The 8,449-nt window shown below is 49.7% G+C and overlaps 1 pseudogene; it reads left to right on the forward strand.

Annotated features, from left to right (window-relative positions):
- Positions 1 to 1,077: 1,077 nt before the first annotated feature.
- Positions 1,078 to 2,570, forward strand: LOC119299645 (annotated as a pseudogene).
- Positions 2,571 to 8,449: the final 5,879 nt, after the last annotated feature.

Consider the following 8,449-nt stretch of genomic DNA (forward strand, 5'->3'; position numbering starts at 1 on the left):
GCCTGATTAGTAAACGGGCCGGCCCGATGGCCCGTTTAGCACGCTGGGCTGCACATTTTCAGCCTGCTGGGCTGGTTTTTAGGCCTATTGGGCTGTATTTTAGGTATATATATATATATAAATCTAAAAAATATATAAAAAGATTAAACGGGCCGTGCCGTGCCGGCCCGCGTGCCCAGGCTCCAGGCCCAGGCATGGCCCAAGGCGTGCCGCGTGCCGGGCACGGCCCGTTTAGCCCGTGCCGTGCCTGGCCCATGGCGGGCCGTGCCGGCGTGCTCGCGGGCCGGCCTGTTTAGCCCGGCCCGTTTGGCCAGCTATACCAACAACACATGAGAGAGCGTCAGCAATAGTCTGAGTCAGCGTCCAGTAGAATAGATACTACATTGATTGACTTGTATTAGAAAAAAAATGGCTTTAAATGCGGGCGTCGTCGTTTGAGCTCCTCCAACCGGCGCGTAGTACAGTAGTACATACGTTGGTTGGATCCCAAAACACGTGCATACATGTAGTACGTGTACAAGGGGCACGTGCATACGTACGTGTGCAAGCAACTGAACTGACTTTATGTGGTCATCGAGTTGGACAGTTGCTGTTATATGAAGTTTTAGGTGGTTAAGAATTGAGGGTTTATATTTGGTTTTCTATAATACTATAGTATTCCGTGGCAATAATAGCGCGAGTCAGCAGGGGTAGCAAAGAACGGGCGAGGATTTGCGTCGGCGAGGAGTGGAGGCACGAAAAAATGTGTTTGCGCCAAAGGAAAGGGCATCCGCCAAAATGGATTGAAATCCCGTTGATTGATTGATACGTACGGAGGAAATGGCCCGTGTGTATTTACTTTATTTAGACAAAAGTAGGGGTAAACGCAAATCAATTCCCCGCAAAGCAAAAAGAGAGCCTGCCTTAAATAAAGTTGTTGCCTTCCCAAACAAAACAAATTCTACTGCAGCACGTGTTTTCGACTCAAGAAGGGGGGAAAAAACGTTCGTACGTGCGTACGTGCGATTCATAACGAGAGGCGACGTCACGCGGAGGTCATGCGTGCACGACGTTCTCCGACTTGGTCAAACAAACACCATGCAAAAAAAAAAGACTTGGTCAAACAAACGGAAGGAACAAACAAGAGATGAGCAGTGGGTGCAGCACAACGTCTCCGACTACGGCGTCGACATCCGGTACGTACGTACGTCTCTTTTCTTCTTCTTCTTCTTCTTTCTTTTTCATTCAAACAACCAAGAAGAAACGAACATGCATGGATGGATCAAGGTTCGTGGCGGTGGGCAACGAGCCGTTCCTCAAGTCGTACAAGGGCCAGTTCGAGGCGGCCACGCTCCCGGCGGTGCGCAACGTGCAGGCGGCGCTCGTCAAGGCCGGCCTGGCCGCCCCTCCTCGGGGGACTTCCGCCCGGACATCACCACCCTCATGACCAGCCTCGTCCGCTTCCTGCTCGACAGCGGCGGCGTGCTCGCCATCAACATCTACCCCTTCCTCTCCATGGACGCCGACGCCAACTTCCCGCGCGACTACGCCTTCTTCCCGGCCCCGGGGGCGCCCCCCTCGCAGGCCAGCGTCCAGGACGGCAACGTGCTCTACACCAACGTCTTCGACGCCAACTACGACACCCTCGTCGCCGCGCTCGAGAAGCACGGCCTGGGCAACATCACCGTCGTGGTCGGCGAGATCGGCTGGCCCACCGACGGCGACGCCAACGCCAACGCCGCCGGAGCGCAGAAGTTCAACTAGGGCCTCTTCGACCGCATCGTCGCCGGCAAGGGCACCCCGCGCCGGCCCCAGATGCCCGACGTCTACGTGTTCGCGCTGCTGGACGAGGACGCCAAGAGCGTCGACCCCGGCAACTTCGAGCACCACTGGGGCGTCGTCAACTACGACGGCTCGCCCAAGTACGCGCTCCGCCTCGCCGGCGGCAAGGGCATCGTGTCGGCCAAGGGCGTCAGGTACCTGTCCAAGCAGTGGTGCGTGCTCCGGCCCGACGCCAGCCCCACCGACCTGGCCATCGTGGGCGCCGTCGGGTACGCGTGCCAGTACGCCGACTGCACCAGCCTCAGCCCGGGGTCGTCGTGCGGCGGCCTCGACGTCAGGGGCAACGTCTCCTACGCCTTCAACCAGTTCTTCCAGTCAGCCAGCCAGCAGAAGGGATCCTGCGGCTTCAACAACCTCTCCGTGGTCACCACCACCGACCCGTCGCAGGGGACCTGCCGCTTCAAGATCATGATCGACACCGGCCGGCACGACCTCACCCACCAGGACGACTCCGGCGCCGCCAGGGCCGCCGCCGTGTGGGGCGCCGTGCTCGCGTTGCTCGCCGTCGTGGCACTCTGACCCTCCCTCCCTCCCTGTGACATTGATGCATGAGGACACGCGCGCTCACCACCTCGACAACTAGCTAGCCTAGCTAGAGCTAGAGAGGAAGGATCAAACAATTCTTTCATTCTTTTCTTCTTCTTCTTCTTTATACATATATCGGCTGTCAATCAAGCTCCCTGATCGATCGGCAAGGATTAGAATTGTACAGTATATTTGTGGATAAATATGTAGTTCAACGACGCTCAGAGGATCATATCAGGAGGAGTGTGTTGCACAAAGATCCGACTAATATAATAGTATATGGAAAATAGAAAAATGCGTGGAGTTGTGTAAAAATTCCGTTCAATCTTTCAGCTTTGCCTTGTTGTCGTATCGTTGGGCAAGAAAATTCCGTTCAATCACTATGATCCATAATCTTTAAAAGCCTCACAGCCAATTGAGATTGTTGATTTTGGATTTTGACTTGGTCGCATCCTGGGGTCGTGGGGAGACAATCAGTGTTGGGTGGGCCCAATTTTGACTTGGTCACATCCTGGAGTGCGCGCGCTTCTGCCAAGCTGTGGCCATGGCGGTTCGTGCAAGCAGAAGCGGCCACGGTTGCGAGAGTGGGTGCATGAGGCGGGTAGAAGGAGGAGGGTGAGAGGAGCGGGATAATGGTGAAGAGCCACGGCGGAGCTCTGCTCGCCGGGAGGCAGTGTTGATGCGGGCAGCGGCCGATGCGAGAGAAGCTGAGGAGGAGGTGATGGGGAGAGATAAAGAAAGGAGAAGTTGCCGATGGTGGGCTCGCCGGCGATTCCCTGACCGCAGGAGTGAGCTGGGGTGTTGATGCCGGCTCGCTGGCGACGCCTTAGCCCAAGGAGAGAGCATGCGATGCGGGAGGGTTGATGCGGGCTCGCCGCCGACGCCTCAGCCACGCGTGAGCTACTCCCGAGCCACACGACTGCATATCTTCCTACGTTGCCCCCTAGATGCTCAGCCACCGCCGCTGCGGCAAGCATCAACATGAGGAGCTGTGGGTTTTGGGAGAGGTATGGGTGACTGACGGGTGAGCCTTCCATCCAGTCTAACGGTGAACAACGATGTTGACAATTATGTGCCACGTCAGTGCTTACAGCAGGCTCAGACTGCCAGAAATCAGGTTAATTCACTTTAAACCGGTCATCGGTGTTTACTGAGAATTTTAGTAAGGAAACAGTAGATTTTTGGGGTGCCAAAGAAATGTGGTGGCAATTCCGGAACTGAACTTCAAATGTGTTTTTTTTTTTACAATTTACTCGAGTTTCTCGCTAGATTATGGGTGGTAAGAATGCGTCCACGAAACACATGAGTAGGAAAATAACCTACATTTAGGCTCTGAGTGGCAAAGCATGGGATCTTGTCATGGACCAAAGGATAATACAGTAATAACATGTGTGCTTCACAACTGTCTTGGCCTGTCGGGCCATGTACCATGCATGACTGACCAATGTTCATCTTGCCGCAGATCGCGTTCACAAGGAAGGAGGACTTGGGTAATTTAGGAGGAGAGGGAGCTCAAGTGGGCACATCTCCCCGGCCTCTGCATCAGAGCAATTCATACGGCCACATTTATAAATAGATAAAGTAGTTCAACAAGGTCTTGCAATGTGCTGCAACAAAGGAGTCTGGCTCACAAAGAGCTAGCAAAATAAATAAAAAAGCCCAAAAGCCACAACCGGCTGGCATAATATCAGTACGTGTGCATGAATGCAATAGTGACATAAACAACAAAGATTGTGAAACTAACTACACTGTCATGGTTGCTACAGGTTGAGGGAGCTTCATACGCTCAAAGGGCACATGCGTGTGTATCTATCGATATCTGATGAACGATTTTTTACCATGGAATCTAGCTAGCCAGTAAAAGGGGAAGAAGACTGCTCTTGTCTGTTTGATACTATACTCGGAGATAGGATTATGACGTTAAGTCGGCCTCCACACACTCCGCTTCTAGTCAATCCCTCCGTGTCAATAAGGGTTAGCAAGTTAGATGGAAACTTGTGTAGAATTCTATTCAATCTTTCAGCTTTGCCTTGTTGTCGTATTGTCGGGGAAGAAAATCGGGAACCCATCTTTTATATCACTATGCTCCGTAATTTGAAATACCTCACATCCAATATTGGGATTGTTGATTTTGGATTGTGTCTCTCGATTTTAGCTTGGTCGCATCCTGGGGTCTTGTGGAGAGAATCAGTGTTTGGTGGGCCTGATTTTGACTTGGCCGCATCCTGGAGTGCGCGTGCTTCTGTCGAGTTGTGGCCATGGCGGGCGGTGCAAGCAGAAGCGGCCACGGTTGCGAGAGCAGGCGCTGGAGGCGGGTAGAAGGAGGAGGGTGAGAGGAGCGGGAGAATGGTGAAGGGCCCATGGCGCTGCAGGAGTGTTGATGCTGGCTCGACGGCGACGCCCCAACCGGAGAAGTGAGAGGGGGCCATGGCGATGCGGGAGTGTTGATGCTGGCTCGCCGGCGACGCCCCAACGGAGGAGTGAGCAGGGGGGCCATGGCGATGCGGCAGTGTTGATGTGGCTCGCCGGTGACGCCCCAACCATGTGCGAGCTTTTCCCAAGCCACACGGCCGCCGCCTTCGTGTAGATCTTCCCGCACCATCCCTTTGATTCTCAGCCACCGCCGATGTCGCCGCGCAAGTTGGCATGCGAGCATCAACATGAGGACCTGCGGGTTTGGGAGAGGTATGGGTGGCTGACGGGTGGGCGCTCCATCTAAACTAATATATAGTCAACAAACGATGTAGACAATCATGCGCCACGTCAGCGCTTACAGCGGGCCCAGGCTATCAGACATCGGATTAATCTTTACCTCTTTACCTAATAATAAAGCAAATTGGGTTTCTTTCGTCCGTCATGCCATTTTACAGAAAAGTCCCTCTATTTCAGAGAATTCAACCCGCAGTCTTGTTTTAAGTTAAAAAGAATCGTTATTTTTCGTATTTTACACAAAAGTCCCTGTCTTTTCTTGAAATCAACCCGCCGTCCGGATTTAAGTCACACCCGAACCGTTATTTTACATTTTTCGAAAAAAACCCTGATGTTTTAGGTAATTCATCCGCGGATCATATTTAAGTCAAACAAATGCTTTTTAAAATCATCCATATCTTTTAAACCGTAACTCCGATTTAAACATGTTATATATGAAATTTGATTAGAAAAATATGTAGAATACAAATATGAGATTATTTTTACCTTTTAAGTACGTTTAAATATTATTTTGGAATATATTTGAGTCAAACCAAATGATTTTCTAAATTATCTGTATCTTTTAAACCGTAACTTTGATTTTAACATATTATATATGAAATTTTATTATAAAAATGTGTGGAATCTAAATATGATGTTATTTTACCTGTTAAATATTTTTTAAATATTGTTATGGAAGCAAACTTATAATTTATAGCGCAAGATCCGTTTTTTCATACCGGTGGCGATCCGGATTGCAAATAAACACTCCACTATAACCATATACTCAATGGCCTAGATAGGAGGTCCCATGTAGCTCGAGCTCTAAAAAACCATACTCTTTTTGTCGTGCGTGTTCCTGAACCTTGTGTGCAACTATTTGTCAACTTCAAGTATTGTAGATTGTCAACTTGAGAGAGAGAGAGAGACACTTTAGCTGGGTAGTACATGTACTTTGACATGTAGTCAATAAAGGGTTAAGATAACTCTAGCATGTTTAGCAACTTGCAATGTTTGCACGGGTTCCATGACTCTACTGGCACAACACAGTAAAACATAGATGCTGCAGCACCTATCAAGTTAAGTTCTACTACCTCCGTCCGGGATTTTTAGTCCCCTAAGCCCCTGAGCCTTGTCCGTAAATACTAGGCCGTGATTTGTTTTCCAATGCGCAATTAACGACGCCTTCGTCTCTCCTATTGGCCAAGCACGGTGGCGAGCCGGTAAGTCCGCATGCACGTGTGCGCGTTGTAGTTATGGCCAAGTGCATATCATTTGGGGATTTTGAGTGTTTCCGGTAGACATGCCACCTGGTCCGGGGGCATGGGTGTTTCCGGTTGTAGCCGAGGGGGTAGCTCCCCTAGTTTGCGCACGTTATAATTTTTGTGATCCCATGCTAGTCGAGGTTGTAGCCTCCCCACATACAGTTTTGCTTAACGAGTGTCGTGGGTGATTCCAGACACCGGTAAGTCAAGCTGGTGTGTGCGGTCAGGTGTGTTCTCAATTAAAAGACCATAGACGGAATTAGTCCCGATGGACTAACGGAATCCGTTACTCGTGGGTAAAGAGTACACCCTCTGCGGAGATTATATCTATTCGAATAGCCGTGTCCATGGTTAAGGACTACAGTCTGGGATGGGTCAAGTGTCGGTCTTAGTGTCGGTCTTCGGAGGAAAAACTGCCAAACCAGAACGTGGATCATGACTTGTTACTCATGATGATCATGATTACTATTATTTTGGACTAACCATTTATATTATTTGAATTATTGAGTATCCCAGGGGTGGTTCTACCTCCCGGATATTCACTTTGATTATTCTCTTATAAGCCCTTTATGTGGTGTCGCTCAGACGCCTGACTGTGGCACGCTTGGCATTTAAACTACTTATAAGCCCTTTATGTGGTGTCGCTCAGACGCCCGACTGAGGCACGCTTTAAATTATTATCCTTTCGAGGCGTCGCTTCAAACACCCGATCGGTGCATACTATTTGTACTCCATTATTGCATATTCATGTTGTATATGAATAACCTGCTTGCGTGCATCATGGATTTTATTTTGTGACTGACGTTGTGATCATAGAATATTTCAGAGCATGATTATCATTTGTTATATTATACATGTGTTCATAATGTTTGCGAGTACATTCAAAGTACTCACTGGCTTGTCCCTGGCTATTGTCTTGGCCAGATTTCTTACATGGAGAGGAGCGTTGCGATGACAGCCCCGGAACCTACGCAATGACGATAGCAGTCTCGCGAAGATAGGAGTTATCCAGGTCAGCTGTTCCTGTGAGAAATGAAGTCCCGTAGACGCTGATGAACCACAAACCGCTTCCGCCATCAGGCACTAGAAACCTTGTGTTTTACTCATAGGACAGAATGGTCTTGTACTACATATTATGTATTTTGCTTGGAGTTTCTGTATCAAGTTGGTGTCTTATTAGCTAATAGTAATCCTGGGGCTGGTGAACACAAGGGCCATTTTCTTGGAAATTAATATCCTGGAAAACCGGTTGCTACAACCTTGGTATCAGAGCCAGGCTGACCATTGGCTAATCCTATCTTAGCCAGGTCAATAAACCCAGATTAACCAATCCACCAGACCTTAACCTAACCCCGGCCAAGCTTCTCATGTAAGATAGCCCCACAGAGACCCCGACACCTTTTGGCAGTTGGTGCCCAACCTATCAGCTTAGCCTGACGATCACGCGCCAGTGACCGACACATAAATTGTCTCATTCGCAAGCGTGCGAAGGAAGACTTCGTCCCCCTTTTTCTATAAAAAGGACACGCTAGCCTCAACCCAGCATAGCACAACCTCTTCCCCAAACCGAGCTATAATGCCTGGCCCCGTTGTGCACAATGAGACCACAGCAACCAACCTTGGAGGTTTTGTGACCGTGCTAGCAAACCTCACCCGGCGTGCCTTTGCATTAGAAGAGCCCCCAGAATATCTTTTTTTTTGAAGAATCAGCGACAGTGGGAGAGGCTCCCACTGACTTTGTATTACTCACAACAGAACAGTTACATGTGTGTTACAATGGGTTTTAGGCCCCCCGGCCGTAAGGGTTGCAAAAGCAAATACTAGTGGCCCAAACTTACAATGTAATCAGTGAGAAAAGGATGAAGTTTCTTAGGACAGTTATGGACCACCAAACCCAATAGATATTTGAACCTAGCTAACCATGCCACGAAGGAGTGTGGAATCCCCCTGAAATGTTGGTTGTTTCTCTCCATCCATAGGCTCCAAGCAGCAAGCAAGAAAACATCCATGAATAATGGCCGACGCCAGGTTTCTCTTCCCCCATGCAAGATGGCTAGCCTGTTGGTTCCTCCTGGCCAGGACAGACCAACCTTACTCCAGCATCGCTGGGCGAAGGGGCACGTGAAGAAGAGATGCTCAACAGTTTCCTC

Source organism: Triticum dicoccoides, chromosome 5A (assembly GCF_002162155.2).
Source record: "Triticum dicoccoides isolate Atlit2015 ecotype Zavitan chromosome 5A, WEW_v2.0, whole genome shotgun sequence".
NCBI lineage: Eukaryota > Viridiplantae > Streptophyta > Magnoliopsida > Poales > Poaceae > Triticum > Triticum dicoccoides.